At 40.8% G+C, this 22,132-nt stretch overlaps 1 pseudogene; it reads right to left on the bottom strand.

Moving 5' to 3' along the window:
* The window catches only part of LOC147357474 (NXPE family member 4 pseudogene), a 33,679-nt pseudogene extending 11,605 nt beyond the window's left edge, over window positions 1–22,074 (bottom strand).
* Between the last annotated feature and the right edge of the window lie 58 nt (window positions 22,075–22,132).

A 22,132-nucleotide genomic window follows, 5' to 3' on the forward strand; every position in this document is an offset into this window, starting at 1 on the left:
TTTGCACTGTGGTGCCTGGGCTCTTCAGTGCTGTGTGTGGGCTTTCTCTGGTTGTAGAGCATGGGGCAACTCTCTTGCTGTGACGTGCAGGCTCCAGGACAAGTAGGCGTCAGAAGTTGTGGTTCATGGGCTTAGTTGCTCCATGGCGTGTAGGATCTTACTTCCCAGACCTGGGATTGAACCTGTGTCCCCTGCATTGGCAGGAGGACTCTTAACTACAGGACCACCAGGGAAGTCCCCCAGGGATGCTTCTAAACACTCTATATGCACAGGGCAGCATTCCACAGCAAAGAATTATCCAGTCCAAAATGTCAGTAGTGCTATAATTGAGAAACCCTGTCTTAGACAACAGAGAGAAGATTTTCCTACAAGTGACTACTTGGCAGCTAATGTTGATGGTCCAGAGATTTCTCAAACCAACATGTCCAAAATCCAGGTCATGTCTTTTTCCACCAAATTTTGGGCTTCTTTCAGTGTTTTTTATCTTAGGAAATGTTACCAGAATTCATTCTATTGTGCAAAGCAAAAACCTAGGTCTAATACTTTATGTTTCTTTTGTGCTCTGTCATAGCTATGGAGATGTGGATTTAGTTTTATTTATTTAAGTCAAGATTTGCATTATTTATATATATGTTTTAAAGTTTTATTTATTTATTTATTTAACTTTGGCTCTGATGGATCTTTGTTGTGAGGGCTGGGGACCACTCTCTAGCTGTAGGATGCAGGCTTCTCATAGAGGTGACCTCCCTTGATGCAGAGCATGGTTTCCAGGGCATAGGCTCAACAGTTGAGGCACGTGGACCTAGTTGCTCCTTGACATGTGGATCCTTCTGGATCAGGGATCCAACTCACATCTTCTGCATTGGCAGGCAGATTCTTCACCACTGAGCCACCAAGGAAGACCTAGTTTTATTTATGCTGCATGGGATTCACTGGGCATCTTAATCTGAGGAGTCATACCTTTCACTTATTCTAGGAAGTTCTTACCCGTTATCTCTGTTGATTGTATCTTTTGATGCATAGAAGTTTTAAATTTTGATATAGTCAAATTCACCTGTTATTGCTTTTGTTGCCTGAGCTTTGGGTGTTATATCCAAGACGTCATTGCCAAATCCAATGGCATAAAACTTTCCTTGTTTTCTCCTAAGAGTTTTATAATTTTAGATCTTATATTTAGGCCTTAGATTGATTTTGAGTTAATTTTTTCCATGGTGTAAGATAACTTCATTGTTTCTGCATATGAATATCCAGTTTTTTCAACACTTTTTGTTGAAAAGACTGCCCTTTATCCATTAAATTGTCTTGGCACCCATGTCAAAAATTATTTGACTATATATGTGAGGGTTAGAAGTATATTCTTGATCCTCCATCTCATTGACTCTCCATTAACTACATTTGCTCTATTTTGCCTGCTATCTTATGAATCTGTCTGCTTCTTTTTATTTCTGTCACTGTCCACCCTGGCTTATATTGTCATTCAGGTTGTAGGAATAGCCTAAATCCTCACATGTACTTAAAAAAAAAAAAAGCAAGCAGCTATATTGCGATATAAATCACATATCATAAACTTACCCATTTAAGGTGTACAGTTCAGGAATTCCCTGGGGGCCTAGTAGTGAAGATTCTGGGCTTTTACCGGCAGGGCCCAGGTTCAGTTCAGTCCCTGGTTGAGGAACCAAGAGGTGTGGCCAAAAAAAAAAAAAAGAAAAATGTACAATTGAATGGTTTTTAATATATGCAACCATCACTACAATCTAACTGTAGAACATTTTTCTTCTACCGCAAATCACGAATACTCTTGACCCCCTCTAACCTGTTATCCAATTTGTAGCTCGATTGATCTTTTTTTAAAGAAAGCTTATCTGATTATGTTCCCTTCCCCACCTTCAGTGGTCTACTATCTCCTTGAAAAGTGAAAGTGAAAGTGAAGTCGCTCAGTTGTGTCCGACTCTTTGTGACCCCATGGACTGTAGCCTACCAGGCTTCTCAGTCCATAGGATTTTCCAGACAAGAATACTGGAGTGGGTTGCCATTTCCTTCTCCAGGGGATCTTGCTGACCCAGGGATCAAATCCAGGTCTCCCGCATTGTAGGCAGACACTTTACCAAAGTCTTTGATGTGGCTTTGATTCCACACCCCTCCCCCAAGATCTCTGTATCTTCATTTCATGTCACACCTGTAATATGACGCTATGTTGTAACCACAACCATGTTCTTCCATTTTCATGAGTTTTTACACACTTTGCTTTTCTCTGCCCCAGTCCCATCTCTATCATCTACCAAACTTTTCTATCTCAGCTCAAATAATGCTTTCTCAAGGAAGGCTTCCATGAATCCTCCCCCTTCCTCCCTGGCCCCAGATACCACAATGAGCTTGGGGTCCCTCTGCCTTGGATTCCTCCTTTAGAATATAGGCTCCATGAGGCCAGGTGCTGGCTCACTACTGTATCTGCATTGCCTAGCATTTTGCAGACATTTCATTTATTCAGCTGATATTATTGGGTGCCCACTATTTGTCAGGCATCCTTCTAAGTGAAGACATGCCAAAGAGCATGGCTGGAAGTCTGAGTCCTTGACTGTAACAACTTCCAGAAACTGCAAAACACGGGCTGTGCATCAAGTCTGGTGTGGGAAGGAGGGCAGCTCTCCCCATGAGACATGTTAGATAAAGCCTTTGTAATTACCTATGGTTGGGCCTGAAAGATCACACATAGGATTTTGGACAGGAGCTGGATCCCTCAGAGATTAGAGGATGTTTTTCTCTTGAGAAACTGAACAGGCCAAGAGAAAAGCTTTCAGATACTGGTATTTGTCTCTGTGTGTGTTTCATTGAATAGGCCTGTTTGCTACCTTATCGCTGCACAGTGAGATTGCCTTGTTGACCAGCCCCGTCCATGCATCTAGAGCATCCCTGTCGGTTTTTAAAGTGCACGAAGAAAAGATGTGATCAGACATCTAAGAATTTCAGGCATTTGATGAATACCTCCTACTTGAAAGAGAGACTGAATAATTGCACAGATAAGAAAAAAAAAAAAAAACACAGAAGAAACAGAGACAATTTAAAGAATGAACTAAAACTTAAAAAAAATTATCACATCATCTGAATATTTCCATTATGTAAGAGAAAACATGGCACCCAGGAAATAATGGGATGCTGTGAAAAAGCATATCCAGAGAGAACAATTAGGAACTCTAAAAGGAAAAAGAAAATATGACTGAAAGAAAAATCAACAATAGGTGTGCCAAAAGATAAAGTCAAGAAAATCTTGCAAAAATATAGCAACAGATATAGTGGTATAAAATAGAAAATTTAAGAAGTTTGGAAGATAAATCTTTGAGATGTAATATTAGACTACTAGAATTTTAGAAGGAATATAAAGAAAATTGCAGGGAAATACAATACAATATTTCTGAAATTAAAGAGCACTTGTCTCCAGTTTGAAAAGATCCAGGGTGTGTCCAGCACAATAAATGAAAAAAAATTCCCTACTCCTACCCACCTAAAATCGAATAATCGTAACACTGGGGTATAGAGATTATTTGAAGAAAAGGGATGAGAAGAGAGAAACAGATGACACAGCAAATATTATGAATCATAATGGCACCAAACTCTGTAGTTAGAGAAAACTGAAAAATAATGGACTTTAAAATTCTAAAGGAGAATCATTGTTAGCTCAGGATTCTAAATCCAGCCAAACTATCCAACTAACGTCAAGGTAGAAGAAAGCTATTTTAGATATGCAGGAAGTAAAACTTAAATTTTCTTCTTCTTTTCTAAGAAAGTTTTTGAAAGATATGCTAAAGCCAAATGAGCAGTAAATTCAGGAGACAGTAGATGCTATGCAGGAAATGGTGACGGGCTTCCTAGGTCATTTTCTTCCCTGTACAGCAGGTGGAAAAGTCATTTCTGACCAGAATAGATGCACAAAGGGCTCTGTGCAAGAATTCTGCAGGGCTAAAGATAGACTTGAAAGCTTATTTGATTCTGTCAGTGTTTTGGAAAATAAGAATGGAAGAATTTTGACAGTTATTATGGAGGATGTGGCCAAATTACAGATAAATACCTAGGAAACTAAACAGATGAAATTTCAGCTAAACCAAAAAGAATTTTTTTTTTTTTTTTGAAGGAGGAAAGGAAGGTGTACTACTTGGCTGAGCAGATATTTAATTAGCCATACTAAACGCTACTAAGTTAACTTAAAATGCCCTTGTGTGTATTTAGACTAGGTAGTAAAGAATGAGCTGTGATGTAAGAGAACAAAATCTTTTACAGCCAACTCAAGGAATTAATATAAAATGTCAAAAAGGAAAAAGCGAGGCATATCAGTGCTACAAACACTGCTAGAGACCTGGCTGGGGCCCTTTCTTCTTTCCTTCCTAACAAAGCATAGGATAGCAACATGCTTGGCAAAAAGATTTTATTACCTGACCTTTCTTGTCAGTAAGAGTGGCCATTTTATACCATTCTGGCCAGTGATCCATGATCAGAAGTCATAGGGTGGCAGGTGCAGCCGAAATGTGTTCTTTGCCCCTTTTTTCTTGTCTGGAATACAGTTGAGTTGCTGGAGATGCATCTGTCTTGAGACACTGAGGTGACAAGGATGAGAGAGGTAGTCACATGCTAATAAGAGGAGGCAGAGCAGAAAGATCTCAGATGGGTCTTTGCTGGCATACTGGGTCATGTGATAGCCTGGCTTTGCCTCTGGGCTTCTTCTACCTGAGAAAAATAATATTCCTTACTTGTTCAGAAAATTGAGTTGATCGAGTTGCATAAGCATAGTATTTTAAAAATACGGTGGTAAATAGAGTTTAAAACAGTTAAAAAATTTGGAGTGATTGTTTCTGGGGGTGGTGGGGAGAGTGTCATAGAAATTTTTGGATTTTGGTATGCTTGATACTGTAGTGAGCTCAATCTGATGTTTTGGACAATGCATATACATAGTTCAATAAAATTTTTCATTGTTCAGTTGCTCAGTTGTGTCCAACTCTTTGTGAACCCATAGACTGCAGCACTCCAGGCTTCCCTGTCCTTCACTATCTCCCAGAGTTTGCTCAGACTCATGTGCATTGAGTTGGTGATGCCATCCAGCTATCTCATCTTCTGTCAAACCCTTCTCCGCCTGCCCTCAGTCTTTTCCAGCATCAGAGTCTTTTCCAATGAGTTGGCTGTTTGCATCAGGTGGCCAAAATATTGGAGCTTCAGCTTCAGCCTCAGTCCTTTCAATGAATATTCGGGGTTGATTTCCTTTAGGATTGACTGGTTTGATCTCCTTTCTGTCCAAGGGACTCGCAAGGGTATTTACCAGCACCACAGTTTAAAAGCATCAATTCTCTGGCCCTCAGCCTTCCTTATGGTCCAGCTCTCACATGCGTACATGACTTCTGGAAAAACCATAGCTTTGACTATATGAACCTTTGTTGGCAAAGCGATGTCTCTGCTTTTTAATATGCTGTCTAGGTTGGTCATAGCTTTCTTCCAAGGAACAAGTGTCTTTTAATTTCATGGCTGCAGTCACTGTCCACAGTGATTTTGGAGCCCAAGAAAATAAAGTCTGCCACTATTTCCCCATCTATTTGCCATGAAGTGATGGGACTGGGTGCTATGATCTTAGTTTTCTGAATGTTGAGTTTTAAGCTAGCATTTTTACTCTCTTCTTTCACCTTCATCAAAAGGCTTTAGTTCCTCTTCGCTTTCTGCCATTTGGGTGGTATCATCTGCATATCTAAGGTTATTGATATTTCTTCTGGCAATCTTGATTCCAACTTGTGCTTCATCCAGCCCAGCATTTCATATGATGTACTTTGCACATAAGTTAAACAAGGTAACAACATACAACCTTGATGAACTCCTTTCCCAATTTTGAACCAGTCCATTGTTCCTCATCTGGTTCTAACTGTTGCTTGTTGACCTGCATACAGGTTTCTCAGGAGGCAGGTAAGGTGGTCTGGTATTCCTATCTCTTTAAAACTTTTCCACAATTGGTTGTGATCCACACACTCAAAGGCTTTAGCATAGTCAATAATAAAATACAGATTAATAAAAAAGACAGATATCTTCTTGTATGGAACACTTTGATAGCTTCCCATTTTACTTAAGATAAAATCCATCTTAGGGCTTCCCTGTGGTCCAGTGGTTAAGAATCTGCCTGTCAATGAAGGGGACATGGGTTTGATCCCTGGTCCAGGGAGATTCCACATACCATGGAGCAACTAAGCCCAAGCACCACAACCACTGAGCCTGTGTTGTAGAACCCACAAGCCACAATTACTGAAGCCTGTGTGCCTCAAGCCTGTACCCCACAAAAAGAGAAGCCACCGCAGTGAGAAGCCTCACACTGCAATGAAGAGTAGCCCCTGCTCGCTGCAACTAGAGCAAGCCTGCATGCAGCAATGAATACGCTGTCCAGCCAAAAATAATAAACACATAAAAACTCATTTTAGCAGATTCTTTGTGATATGGCTGGCACTGGCCACCTTCTCTCTTTCGCTTTCATCCTCTCCCTCCTTGACTAACCCCTAGCCACATTATCTTCTTTCAGTTTTGTGAACACCCTTTTGGTATGTTTGCTCATGGAATTTCCTCTGGTTCCATCAGGAGCCCAGGAAAAACATGGCAGGTGCAAGCTTGGTGACCCACGAGAGTTCAGTAAAGGGCGAGATGTAAGGGAGCCAACCAGGCATGCTGCAGGGAGCCATCCATTTCTGGCCCCACAGGACCTGTGTGGAGACAGTTACTGATAGAATGGTGGCTTTTAGGAGGTCAAAACTGATAACCGGTAGGTTTGTGGACACTGAGAGTGCAGGGCTCGCTATTCATGAAGATGACTGGAGTGGTTAGTATACGGCAATGCCTCTTTGCACATTAGCCTGAAGGCTTGCTTGCCTTATGCAGAAGTCTGCTTCTCTTCAGAGTCACTGTTGGTCTTGTGGTCAGGGCCTCGCAGAGCATGTGTTGAGGCCTCACATAGTAAAATACTTTTTTTTTTTTTTTTAAATGTTATTGAAGTATAGTTGATTTACAATGTTGTATTAATTTCTGCTGTACAGCAAGGTGATTCAGTTATATACTCTTTTTCATTATGGTTTATCACAGGGTATTGAATATATACCCTGTATATTCATACAGGGAGTATTGTGTAGCTCCCTGTGCTATACAGTAGGACTTTGTTGTTTTTCCATCCTATATTTAATAGTTTGCATCTGCTGATTCCAACTCCCAATCCTTTCTTCTATGCCCCCCGTCCCCCTCCCAAGCAACCACTAGTCTGTTTTCTATGTCTGGGAGTCTGTTTCTACTTTGTAGATATATTCATTTGTGTCATATTTTATATTTCTCATATAAGTGATATCATATGGCATTTGTCTTTCTCTTTCTGACTTACTTCACTCAGTATGAAAATTTCTAGGTCCATCCATATTGCTGCAAATGGCATTATTTTGTTCTTTTTTATGACTGAGTAATATCCCATTGTGGTGTGTATGTATGTGTGGGTGTGTGTATAGATTTACACATGTGTCTTGGCTATTGTAAATAGTGCTGCCATGAACATTGAGGTACACGTATCTTTTAAAATTATGACTTTATCTGGGTATGTGCCCAGGAGTGGGGTTGCTGAATCATATGGCAACTCTATTTTTAGTGTTTTGAGCAAACTCCTTGGTTGTTTTCCATAGTGGCCACACCAGCTTACGTTCCCACCAATAGTATAAGAGGGCTCCCTTTACTCCACAGTCTCGCCAACATTTCTTATTTGTAGACTTTAGTAGAAGGCTTCTTGGTCTCGGGTATGCAGGTACTCACACAATTCAATTTTGAATTTAAAAGCAAGACACAGGTGGTTTAGTGGGTAAAGAATTCGCGTGCAGTGCAGGAGATGCAGGTTTGATCCCTGGGTCAGGAAGATCCCTTGGAGGAGGAAATGGCAACCTACTACAGTATTTTTGCCTGGAGAATCCCATGGACAGAGGAGCCTGGCGGGCTACAGTCCATAGGGTCACAAAGAGTCAGACACGACTGAAGCAACTGAGCATGCATGCATAATCAGTATTGACTTGGGAGATGCCATTGGCAAGCTGGCCTATGAAGGTCACCCTGTCGTAGCCTTGGTTCCTGGCCCTCCAGAGAGCCGACACCCCTTCACTGGGGTGGATGAGCAGGACAGACAGGGACACCTGGCCCTCCCAGAACAGGGTGAAGCTCACAAGGTAGGTGCCATTGTTGAAGTCTGTCACCTTTCCAGAAGCACCGGCCTTCAGGGCTGGGGAGGACATCCTGGCCCTGAGGAAATCCCCGCCATATTCCTTCCTGCGTCCCAGGTGGTCCCTCATCTCCAGCAGGACGTCCAGCCGGTCCCCCCTGCAGTACGTGTCCCGAGGGCTGAGGACGGTGGCTCTGCTGTGTGTGGCGCTGGTGGTGGAGCTCACGGCGGTGAAGGGTCTGGGTGGGACCAGCTGGTCTAGTTTCTCCATGATCCTTTTTATTCTCAGCTTAGTCTCTGTTGGTGAAACTGCTGGATCGAGTGGTACTGCATGGTGTCAGACCATTTTGAAGGTATTTCTGTGATGTACAAAGGTAGGCAGCTCTTATTCATACCAAAATTGAAATGACAAAGGCAGTACACAACTGAACTTGTCTCTGTTAACCTTAAGGATGTATTTATATCTTTATTAATACATTGTCACCAAAGAGTCAAATCCAGGAACTTCCATAATCAAAGTGCAGAAAGCTTTTGGTAAAACATATATGTCGATTATTCCATTTTTTACTTCTATCACTTCTATCCATAGGATATTAATGTCCATTAGAAATTAATGATCCGTGGCACCCCACTCCGGTACTCTTGCTTGGAAAATCCCATGGACGGAGGAGCCTGGTAGGCTGCAGTCCATGGGGTCACTAAGAGTCAGACACGACAGAGCGACTTCACTTTCATTTTTCACTTTCATGCATTGGAGAAGGAAATGGCAACCCACTCCAGTGTTCTGGCCTGGAGAATCCCAGGGACGGGGGAGCCTGATGGGCTGCCATCATGGGGTTGCACAGAGTCGGACACGACTGAAGCGACTTAGCAGCAGCAGGTACATATACACAATGGAATATTACTCAACCATAAAAAGGAACATATTCGAGTCAGTTCTAAAGAGGTGGATGAACCTAGAGCCTATTATACAGAGTGAAGTAAGTCAGAAAGAGAAAAACAAATATCGTATACTAACACATATATGTTGAATCTAGAAAGACAGCACTGATGAACCTATTTGCAGCACAGCAGTGGAGATGCAGACATAGAGAACAGACTTACGGACATGGGGCAGGGCAAGGGGCAAGGAGAGGGTGGGACGAATGGAGAAAGTAACATGGAAACATATACGCTGCTGCTAAGTCACTTCAGTTGTGTCCGACTCTTAGCGACTCCATGGACGCCAGCCTACCAGGCTCCTCCATCCATGGGATTTTCCAGGCAAGAGTACTGGAGTGGGGTGCCATTGCCTTCTCCAAACATATACGATACCATATATAAAATAGATAGCCAATTGGGAGTTTGCTGTTGACTCAGGGAACTCAAACCAGGACTCTGTAACAACCTAGAGGGCTGGGATGGGGTGGGAGATAGGGGGTAGGTTCAAGAGGGAGGGGACATAGGTATACCTCTGGCTGATTCATCTTGATGTATGGCAGAAACCAACACAGTATTGCAAACTAGTTATCCTTCAATTAAAAATAAATTAAAAAAATAATGATCCTAAAAAATACATGACTAAGACATTTTGATTAAGTGGTTACAACTGTACATTGAAAGAAGTAAATATTAAGAAATATTTCACCATGTCCAAGTCCTAATAAAATGAAAGGAAAAATCATAATAAACAATAAGTATTTTTAACAGTGAAATATCAAGTTTTTTTGTAAAAATTTACTAATTTTTAAATAGGTACCATGTAAACATGTAGTTCAGTTGGTAAAGAATTGCCTGCAATGCAGGAGACCTGGGTTCAGTCCCTGGGTCAGGAAGATCCCCTGGAGAAGGAAATGGCAACCCACTCCAGTGTTCTTGCCTGGAGAATCCCAGGGACGGGGGAGCCTGGTGGGCTGCCATCTATGGGGTCACACAGTGTCGGACACAACTGAAGTGACTTAGCAGCAGCAGCAAACATGTAGTTCAGTTGGTAAAGAATTGCCTGCAATGCAGGAGACCTGGGTTCAATCCCTGGGTCAGGAAGAGCCCCTGAAGAAGGAAATGGCAACCCACTCCAGTATTCTTGCCTGGAAAATCCTATGGATCAAGGAACCTGGCAGGCTACAGTCCATGGGGTTGCAAGAGTTGGACACAACTTAGTGACCAACCCATCACCAAAGATGGTACAAAATTAAAAAGATACAAAGTGGAAAGAGGTATGAAAGAAGCCTTCCTCTTCCATTCCTGTCTCCTGTCACACAGTTTTACACCCAGCATTAGTCACTCTTATAAATATCTTTCCAGAGCCTATGTATATATTCACATGTGTGCATGCAAGCACACTACATATATTCTCTGTTAAAATAAATGCTGGCATTATATGCATTGTTCTGTGCCTTGCTTTAATGTCAGGATGTATTCTGAATCTTTCTTCATCTCAGAACATATTGAGCTATGTTCATTAAGATGGACACAAAATATTTTCATTCATTCATTAAGGTGGACACAGTATCTTTCATTGAATGGATGATGGACACAAAATATTTCATTGAATGGCTGTATCAATCTTTAACCATTTGCTTGTTGGTGGACATATAGATTTCCTCAAATTCTGCTGATACAGTGTTGAAATTAATAATCTTGTACATATATTCTGGAAATGGAGTTACTGGGTTGAAATTTAAGGGCATTTTTATATGTACTAAAAAATGGAAACATTTATGCTTTTGTTCTAGTATTATCTTTAACAAATATGTGCAGGAGGTTTATGTAAGACATTTAATCTTCTTCAACATTATCTCTTGATTTGTGACTTCATGGATTGTAGCCTCCCAGGCTCCTCTGCCCATGGAATTTTCTAGGCAAGAATACTGGAGTGAGTTGCCATTTCCTACTCCAGGGTATCTGCCTAATCCAGGGATTGAATTTGAGTCTCTTGTATGTCCTGCACTGGCAGGTGGATTCTTTACCACTGTGCCACCTGGGAAGCCTATATATTATCTATAATGTGTAGCATATTATACTATAGTTTAATTCAGTTCAGTCGCTCAGTCGTGTCTGACTCTTTGAGACCCCATGGACTGTAGCACGCCAGGCTTCCTTGTACATCATCAACTCCTGGAGCTTACTCAAACTCATGTCCATCGTGTCAGTGATGCCATCTAACCATCTCATCCTCTGTCGTCCCCTTCTCCTCCCTCCTTCAGTCTTTCCCAGCAGCAGGGTTTTTTCCAATGAGTCAATTCTTTGCATCAGGTGGCCAAAGTATTGGAGTTTCAGCTTCAGCATCAGTCCTTCCAACGAATATTCAGGACTGATTTCCTTTAGGATTGACAGGTTGGATCTCCTTGCAGTCCAAATAACTCTCAAGGGTCTTCTCAAAACCATAGTTCAGGAGCATCAATTCTTCAGCACTCAGCTTTCCTTATAGTCCAACTCTCACATCCATACATGACTACTGGAAAAACCATAGCTTTGACTAGACAGACCTTTGTCAGTAAAATAATGTCTCTGTTTTTTAATATGCTGTCTAGGTTGGTCAGAGCTTTTCTTCCAAGGAGCAAGCATTTTTTAATTTCATGATTGCAGTCACCATCTGCAGTGATTTTGGATGCCTCCCAAAATAAAGTCTGTCACTGTTTCCATTGTTTCCCCATCTATTTGCCATGATGTGATGGGACCGGATGCTATGATCTTAGTTTTCTGAATGTTGAGTTTTATGCCAACTTTTTCACTCTCCTCTTTCACTTTCATCAAGAGGCTCTTTAGTTTTTCTTTGCTTTCTGTCATAAGGGTAGTGTCATCTGCTTATCTGAGGTTATTGATATTTCTCCCACCAATCTTGATTTCAGCTCGTGCTTCATCCAGCCCAGCATTTCACATGATGTACTTTGCATACAAGTCAAATAAGCAGGGTGACAATATACAACCTTGATGTACTCCTTTCCCAATTTGGAACCAGTCTGTTGTTCCATGTCTAGTTCTAACTGTTGCTTCTTGACCTGCATGCAGATTTCTCAGGAGGCAGGTCAGATGGTCTGGTATTCCCACCTCTTGAAGAATTTTCCAGTTTGTTGTGATCCACACAGTCAAGGCTTTGGCATAGTCAATAAAACAGAAGTAGATGTTTTTCTGGAACTGTCTTGCTTTATCGATGATCCAATGGATATTGGCAATTTGATCTCTGTTTCCTCTGCCTTTCCTAAATCCAACTTGAACATCTGATGTTCACGGTTCACATACTGTTGAAGCCTGGCTTGGAGAATTTTGAGCATTACTTTGCTAGCTTGTGAGATGAGTGCAATTGTGGGTAGTTTGTACATTCTTTGGCATTGCCTTTCCTTGGGATCGTAATGAAAACTGACCTTTTCCAGTCCCGTGGCCACTGCTGAGTTTTAAAAATTTGCTGGGATACTGAGTGCAGCACTTTAACAAAATCACCTTTTAGGATTTGAAATGGCTCAACTGGAATTCCATCAGCTTCACAGCTTTGTTCATGGTGATGCTTCCTAAGGCCTACTTGACTTCACATTCCAGGATGTCTGGCTCTGGGTGAGTAATCACACCATCGTGGGTATCTGGGTCATGAAGATGTTTTTTGTATAGTTCTTCTGTGTATTCTTGCCATCTCTTCTTAATATCTTCTGCTTCTGATAGGTCCATGCCATTTCTGTCCTTTATTGAGCCTATCTTTGCATGAAATGTTCCCTTGGTATCTCTAATTTTCTTGAAAAAATCTCTAGTCTTTCCCATTCTATTGTTTTCCTCTATTTCTTTGCATTGATCACTGAGGAAGGCTTTCTTATCTCTCCTTGTTATTCTTTGGAACTCTGCATTCAAATGGGTATATCTTTCCTTTTCTCCTTTGCCTTTAGCTTCTCTTCTTTTCTCAGCTATTTGTAAGGCCTTGTTAGACAACCATTTTGCCTTTTTGCATTTCTTTTCCATGGGGATGCTCTTTATCCCTGCCTCCAGTACAATGTCACAAACCTCTGTCCATAGTTCTTCAGGCACTCTGTATATCATATCTAATCCCTTGAATCTATTTGTCACTTCCAACGTATAATTGTAAGAGATTTGATTTAGGTCATACTTGAATGGTCTAGTGGTTTTCACTACTTTCTTCAATATAAGTCTGAACTTGGCAATAAGGAGTTATGATCTAAGCCACAGTCAGCTCCTGGTTTTGTTTTTGCTGACTGTATAGAGCTTCTCCATCTTTGACTGGAAAGAATATAATCAGTCTGATTGGTATTGACCATCTGGTGATGTCCATGTGTAGAGTCTTCTTTTCTGTTGTTGGAGGAGGGTGTTTGCTATGACCAGTGCATTCTCTTGGCAAAACTCTGTTAGCCTTTGCCCTCCTTCATTTTGTAACTTACTCCAAGGGCAAATTTGCCTGTTACTCCAGGTATCTCTTGACTTTCTACTTTTGCATTCCAGTCCCCTATAATGAAGAGGACATCTTATCCTTATCCATCAGAGGGCAGACAGAATGAAAACCACAATCACAGAAAAGTAACCAAACTGATCACATGGACCACAGCCTTAGCTCAATGAAACTATGAGCCATGCCATGTGGGGCCACCAAAGATGGGCGGGTCATGGTGGAGAGTTCTGACAAAACGTGGTCCACTGGAGAAGGGAATGGCAAACCACTTCAGTATTCTTGCCTTGAGAACTCCATGAACAGTATGAAAAGGCGAAAAGGTGTGACACTGAAAGATGAACTCCCCAGGTCAGTACATGCCCAATATACTACTGGAGATCAGTGGAGAAATAACTCCAGAAAGAATGAAGAGACGGCGCCAAAGCACAGCAACACCCTGTCGTGGATGTGACTGGTGATGGAAGTAAAGCTGATGCTGTAAAGAGCAATATTGCATAGGATCCTGGAATGTTAGGTCCATGAATCAAGGCACATTTTAAGTGGTCAAACAGGAGATGGCAAGAGTGAACGTCGACATTTTCGGAATCAGTGAACTAAAATGGACTGGAATGGGTGAATTTAACTCAGATGACCATTATACCTAGTACTGTGGGCAAGAATCCTTTAGAAGATATGGAATAGCTATCATAGTCAACAAGAGAGTCCTAAATTCAGTACTTGGGTGCAATCTTAAAAACAACAGAATGATCTCTGTTTGTTTCCAAGGAAAACCATTCAATATCACGGTAATCCAAGTCTATACTATAGTATAATGTAGTATATACCATGTATTGTCATATGTAATATGTAGTATAATATATATAAATAGTATGTAATAAATAAATATCAGTGTATTATGTATAACTTGTTTATTAAAACATATTTATAATATATGTGTATGTATGTGTGTATGTACTCACTAGCTTTAAAAAGTATCTTTAAATACCAGGCTAAAAAATGATAAGGAAATCTCTCCTCCTCTATCTTTTGCTATTTATAACATTTCTGTGTTATTGCAATTTATTTATGATATTTGTGTGTCAGAACACACATAACATTTATGGTTTCCCAACCATAATTTCTATAGTTTTTTTTCCTTTTTTTGGCAGGTACTATATAGTTTAGTGGATTCAGTAATTGTCATTCTTTTTGTAAGTGATTTTATCATGTGTCTCTTTTTTAAGCTGGTCTTCAACATTTTAAAAAGAAGGGTTTAGAGAGACTAAATCCCCTGTGTTTGTTGTAATAGTTGGATTAAAAAAAAGTTTGAATCTATAAATAACTTGAGATTCATTTGATATGTGGTATAAGGTGAGAATACAAATTAACTTGTAACCTCCAGGATGATATCTAGTGAACCATTTTGCTTATTACTTCTGTAACCTTCAGAAAGATGAAACTGTCCAAGGGACAAATGAAAAATTAAAATATGCTTTCCTTCTAGGAAACTCAGACTTCAAACAGCAAAACATGTGTTCAATAATTTTGAGGATTTAGGGAAGAAAACAGTTCAAGTAATTAGCTACAGAACCTGTGTTGGGGAGAAAAGGAAATTGGGGCCAGATAGGGTCTTGTGAGTTGAAAGAAAATGAAAAAATCAAGGAAGCAGTGCCTGGGACATAAAAGGCATTCAAAACATTTCTGTTTGCCGCATTTGTGTGATTTCAAGGATTTTGGGAGGTGGAACAAACATTGTTGTTGTTTAGTTGCTAAGTCGTGTCTGGCTTTGTGACCCGTGGACTATAGCCTGCCAGGCTCCTCTCTCCTTGGGATTTCCTAGGCAAGAATATTGGAGCGGATTACTAGGTCCTTCTGCGGATGATCTTCCCAAACCAGGGATCAAACCAGCGTCTCCTGTGTTGCAGGCAGACTCTTTACCGTCTGAGCCACCAGGGAAGCCCTGGGTACAAGCATACTGCATACTTTGGAGATACTGTGGGTTTGATTCCAGATCCCCACAATAAGCAAATATCAAGTTAAAGTGAGTCACATGAATTTTTTTTTGTTTTTCCAGTGCATATAAAGTTATCTTTACATTATAGTGTAGTCTATTAAGTGTGCAGTAGCATTATGTCTTAAAAAAACCAAAGTCCGTACCTCAATTAAAAAATACTTTATTGCTGGAAAATGCTAACCATCATCTGAGCCTTCAGAGAGTTACCTTTTCGCTGGTGGAGTGTTGCCTTGATGTTGATCTCTCTGGACTAATGAAGGTGGGCTTATTTTGTTTTATATATATTTTTTATTTTTGGCTGTACTGGGTCTTCACTGCAGCATGGACTTTTCTCTAGTTGCAGAGAGCGGGAGCTACCCTCTAGTTTTGGTGTGAGGGCTTCTGATTGCGGTGGCTTCTCGTTGCAGAGCACAGGCTCTAGGGCCCGCGGGCTTCGGTGGTTGTGGCTTCTGGGCTCTACAGACAGGCTCAATAGTTGTGGCACACAGGCTTGATTGCTCTGAGGCATATGGGATCCTCCTGGATCGGGGATTGAAACTGTGTCTCCTGCATTGGCAGGTGGACTGCCACTGAGCCACCAGGGAATCCCCAAGGTGGACTTATTAATTGTCCTAATTTCAATATTGTTGTGTCTCAGAACAGAGAGGTCTGAGGAGAGGAAGAGAGGGAAACAGCCGGTCGGTGGAGCAGTCAGAACACACACAACACTTATTAGTTAAGTTCATTGTCTTACATGAATGCAGCTTGTGGTGCCCCCAGACAATTATAAGAGTAATATAAAGATCACTGGTCACAGATCACCATAACCAGTAAAATAATACATAAATGTTTGAAATATTGCAAGAATTACCAGGATAGGACACAGAGATACAAAGTGAGCAAATGCTTTTGGAGAAATGGCACCAATAGATTTGTTCAACTCAGGGTTGCCGCAAACCTTCAATTTGTTAGAAAATGCAATATTTGCAGTATCTTAAAAAAAAATGCGATAAAGCCAAGTTCAATAAAACAAGATGTGCCAGGGAAAGAAATGTGGAAGATTTGTGGAATGTGGAAGAAGTGTGGCTGTGGTTAAAAAGTGTGAGATGTCAGTTGGGTGGTAACAGGGTTCAAGGTGTGACTTTTAAAGTGGGTTGTCAAAATATATTAGACATGAAATTTCCTGGTACTTAGAAAAAATTGCCAGAAGGCTTGAAGTTTGAATTGGTTTGAATGTGAGATCTAAGTTGTTTCTGGGCAATGGAAGGATTTGGGGAAGATGAAGACTTAACCAGATGCATAATTATTTTGTGAATACGGGGAACCAATCAACTTTATGAGGTAGGTCCTATTTTTATTTATTCCATAGATTAAGAAATGAAGTGTATAAAGTAATATCAATATTACTAATTTTACTTAATCAATATTAAATAATTTTCCTATCGCCATAGAATGAGTAACTGCCAGAGTCAAGATTCAAGTCCAGCCAGTCTGACTCTCAAGCTTGTTATCTGACCATTCTGTAGCCCCACTTCCAGGTGTCTGGGTGGGGAGGGTTTATGTGTGTATGTGTGTGTGTATTGGGGCTGGGTTGTTAGTTTATGTGACTACAACCCTTGGGGATGGTACAGAGGCTGAGCAGGACTCAGAACCTGTCTTATGGGGCAACTCGGGGAGCTCTGGAGTCTATTTCGAATCTATAAGAGAATGGAATGGAATGCATTATGGAATGGAAGGGGAATTTTCCATTCCATGGTTACCCTCATCCTCCAAGACTGAGGTGGTTCCTAAGGGGAAGAGACTTAATTAAAAGAAAAAGCAAACCTTTTGAGCACTTCAGAAACTATAATATTTCTTTAAAATATATTGAGCAATTTATCCATTTGTTCAACACACACTTTAGTATCTGTCTTGTACTAGGCAGAGTATGTGTGTGTGTGTCTGACTCTTTGAGACCCCATAGACTGTAGCCCATCTGGCTCCATTGCCCATGGGATTTTCCAGGTGAGAATACTGGCGAATACTTTCCCACCCTCAATACATCACCAGGTAATTTAATGCTATGTTCTTAGTCTGATCTGGGATAGATTGAATTCTGAGAGAGGTTTTATTGAATAAGTGGAGAACTGAAATTTAAAAATAATTGTGGAACACTTGCAGTTATAAAAACAATCCATGCATTTAGCCCTAGCATAGGTGCTAGCAGTATTTTATGAATCATCTTATTTGAAAACGAGAGAACAGACTAGGGAGGGTCTGCTTGCTAAAGTGAAGTGAAATGAAGTTGTTCAGTCATGTCCGACTTTTCTTGACCCCATGGACTGTACCCTACCAGGCTTCTCCATCCATGGGATTTTCCAGGCAAGAGTACTGGAGTGGGGTGCCATTTCCTCACGCGGAAAATGAGCCCTTTTGTACACGCTGTGCCTTCCAGAAGGCTTTACCTCTAGGTTGCTCCCTTTGTACATCCTCTGCTGTGCCCTTGAATCCTACTCATTTTTCTCTGTCTTGTTTCAGATATCACTTCCTTCAGAAGTTTTCTTTGGACTCAATGCTGGGGGGTTGGCATCCTTTTGTGGCAGGTATCACAGAGTGTTGCAGTAGTTTGATACTGATTGGTATTCTCTCTCGTTTAACATTGTGTTCCCATCCTGAGGTCACCATATAATAGTTGTTGAGTGAACAAGTGTTTCATGAATGACTCTCAGAACAGAGCCTTCTTCTTCTTTATAATCACTTTAATATCTTCTCCGTGGGGATCTTTGAGGTTCTCAGTATGTGTCATGAGCATAAACAAAAAGGAAGGAAAGCAAAAACAAGGTGGCTAGTGGCCGCATGTAATGTTTTGGAGACCCAGGCTTCCTCCTCCTTCGATTGTTTCTTGTTTATACATTCTACATTATAATGTCAGCTCCATGTCCCTCCTCCCTCACCCAGAAAACAGGTGTAAAGAAGTGTCAACAATTATTCTCATTGTGAACACAGAATTTTGACCCTCACCCCCTTCTTCAGGCTTCCCAGGGGGTGCTAGTGGTAAAGAATCTGCCTGCCAATGCAAGAGAGGCAACACAGGCAGCTTTGATCCCTGTGTTGGGAAGATCCCGTGGAATAGGAAATGGCAACCCACTCTAGTATTCTTGCCTGCAAAATTCCCTGGACAGGGGAGCCAAGCTACAGCCCATGGGGTTGCAAAAAGCTGGACATGACTGAGCACAGACACATACACACACTCACTCTTCTTCACAGATGATCATGGATCTTTGTTTTATCTTGTTTCTTCCTCTTCTGGGCTTATAGAAGGTTTCTTATTGATTGTATTTTTAATTTTTTTTTGTATTCTTGCTATAATTTTATTTTATATTTTTTAATGTGGGATTGATCTGTAGCTTTAGTCTTAATTGAGGTATAGATGATTTACAATATTGTGTTAGTTTTAAGTGTACAGTGTATTGATTCAGTATTTTTGCATATTATATTCCACTATAGGTTGTTACAAGATAAGACACTGCGTATAATTCCCTATTGCGTATCAGCTTTATATATAGTAGTTTGTATCTGTTAGTCCTATACTCTCAATTTGTCCCTCCCCACCTTCCTTCTCCCTTTTGGTAACCGCAAGTTTGTTTTCTGTATCTGTGAGTCTCTTTCTGTTTTACATGTATATTCATTTGTATTATTTTTTAGATTCCACATGTAAGTGATATCATACAGTATTTGTCTTCCTCTGACTTACTTCACTAAGCATAATGTTGTCTAAGCCATCCATGTTGCTGCGTTGATTAGTTTTTAAAATGTGTTACGTCCCTTTTCTGTGTACACGACGAGTTAGCTCCTGTTCTATGTCACGTCTGCGTATATAGGGATGTGCACCATTCATTTGGCAGGTGTGGTTTGGATGCTGCTATGCGCCTGGTCCTGTTTGATAAACTAGGGATGGGTTCCTAGGAGGCACTGGGGTCATGGCTGGCATCTCTGTGGAGGGTGGAGAACACATAAACCAGGGGTTGGGGAGTGGGAAATGGGGGAAAAGACATCTGGGGCAGGAGAGACGCTGGAACCAGAGCAGCATGCAGGCCCTTAGGGGCCTCTGAATGCCATGCCCTGGCCAAGGTCCCAGCTGCACCCCTGGCGGCTCTACTGCAGCTTTGTCTCTGTTCATCCTCTTCTTTATCGTAACCATGCAAGTGCCAGGAGAAGGACCAGACTGTGGAAAAAGAATGACAAGGATATTTCATGAGTGGTGATGTGGACGTTCCATTCTGTCAAATCTATCTTGTCATTGTCTTGTCTAACCATCTGTTGCTTGTATGAGGGAAGCTGGGTTAGGGAGTGACCCTTAAGAATACTGGGAGTGAGGTGTATAGGTGTGCCTGTTCACAGGGTGTGTAGGTATCTGAAAGCCTTAGACCTCCTGTGAAGCCAGATGGGCTCTGCTAGTATGCAGTGATGGAACCCACGTGTTCCTGCACTCCAGTTGTAAACCTTTGGGTTAAATATTGCTCTTAGCTATTTGGTGTATATCTTCTCATCGACATCCCTTCTCTTAGGAAGCACTGCAATCAATATGATTGAGGCTTTGCTACCAGGACAGTGGCGAGAATGACTGTGCTGCCCAATAGCAGCCAGCTTGCCACAATCTTCCCAGAGTACAGGGACCGTGGGAGTAGCTTTGCACATTCAGCCCTACAACAGTGGGGCCCTGGATCTACATTTTATGCTGAAAAGTGTAAAAGCCTGAACATACCTAGGTAGCCAAAGAGCCAATAATCACATTTTTAATTTGAAAATACACTTGTGAGATCTTAAAAAATACAGACACTAAAACACATTCACAAAAACAAGTCACCTTTATACGCAGTAAAAAGCATTCCTTTTTTTAAATCAAGGTTTACTTTTTTCAATCTTCCTTGAAAGTTGCAGCTAGCAGGCTCTTCTTTAAAGATAGACATTTTCTTCAATGAAATATTCCATTTTGTTCTTTGGGAGTCGTTGGATGAGAGTCTGTAGGGGAAAATGTATTGCAAGAAACTTCATGAGGGAACTTTCCATTCCATCAAATCATGCTGTTGTCAATGTCTTGTCTAATCACCTAATGCTACTATGAGGGAAACTACTGGTTGTTGTATGTGGAGCTTGTTATGTCATCTTCCAAATTTTTATGTTTAGCTCTTTTTTTTTTTAAATAAGGAGAACATTTCTTAAATGAGAAATTTTTAAAACAGAGAATGTTTCTTAAAGTGAAAGAAACAGAAAAAATAACCAGAACAGTTACTTCTGTTCTTTCTGACGCAAACTGCCACTACACCATTGAACAGAAGCAGTGACAGGCATTCAGGTTTTCTTCCTGATATTAGTAAGAAGTTTATTATATTTCATTCATTAAATGATATTTGTTACAGTCTTCCGATAGATAAACTTTCTCAAGTTATGGGAGCTCTCTTCTCTCCCAAGTTTGTTTCTTTTCTCCTCCAAAGATGTTGTGTTCAAGTCTATCAAGATTTTTGTTTTAAACTAGGTGTTGGCAAACTGTGGCCTAGAGGTCAAATATAGTTCACCCCTCTTTTTGTAGGGCCCATCAGCTAAAAGTGGACTTTGCACTTTTTAATCATTGGCCAAAAAAGTCCAAAGAAGAGTGAAACTATATGAAATTCAAAATTCCACGTCCATAAATGAGGTTTTATTGGAACACAGCCAGATCTTTCATTCATGTGTTGTCTTGGCCGTTTTCAGGCTACCATGGGAGCACTGAGCAACTCTGACGGAGGCAAATGGCCAGCAAAGCCTAAAACATTTGTCTTCCAGCCCATCTAACTTTCAAACAGTTTCGATGATTCCTGTTTTAGACCATCATTATGATCACGTTTATTCTCTTTTGCTCTACTGAAATATCAAATAGGATGCTTTCAGCCACAAGTAATAGAAATCGTGATTCAAAGGGCTTATTTAAAAAAAAAAAAAACAAACTAATTTTTTAATTTGTTTGGCTGCCCCAGGTCTTAGTTGCAGCATGTGGGATCTTCTAGTTTTGTTACAGCATGCAAACTCTTTTGCTGTAGCATGTGGGATCTAGTTCCCCGAACAGGGATCAAACCCACCTCCCTTCATTGGGAACATGAAGTTTTAGCCTCTGGACCACCAGGGAAGTCCCAAACCAAACTTAGCTAAACAGTAAAAGCATTCACATGCAGACAAGCTCTGGACACAGTGTAATCAGTCTTCACATCTGATTCTCTCGCTTTTGTATCTTATATTGGTTGTCTTTGTTCTTAAGTGTCCTGCCTGCCCAGATGGAATCTTTTAAATTTGATTTTCTTAGTCCCTAAAATAAGTAAAACTTTGTTGACGATACAACTAGGATGATTTGTAGAGACTGGTCTGTAGGGATTTTGTAAACTGCTTTAGCAAATAGAGTTTGAACATATGCTAATTTGCTTTTCAATCACATGGTCATGTGTGTGGTTACTCTGGGTGCCATATGCAAAGATCATGGCTCAGGTATCAATGATACCTACACTGAGACTTAAAAATGTCCTTCATGGTAAGATGTTGAATGTCACCCTAGAAGTCTCCACCTCTCTGTGTCAACGTGCATCTC

This window comes from Bos grunniens, chromosome 15 (genome assembly GCF_055505025.1).
Source record: "Bos grunniens cultivar Pamir isolate PY7600 chromosome 15, Bosgru_T2T1.0, whole genome shotgun sequence".
NCBI lineage: Eukaryota > Metazoa > Chordata > Mammalia > Artiodactyla > Bovidae > Bos > Bos grunniens.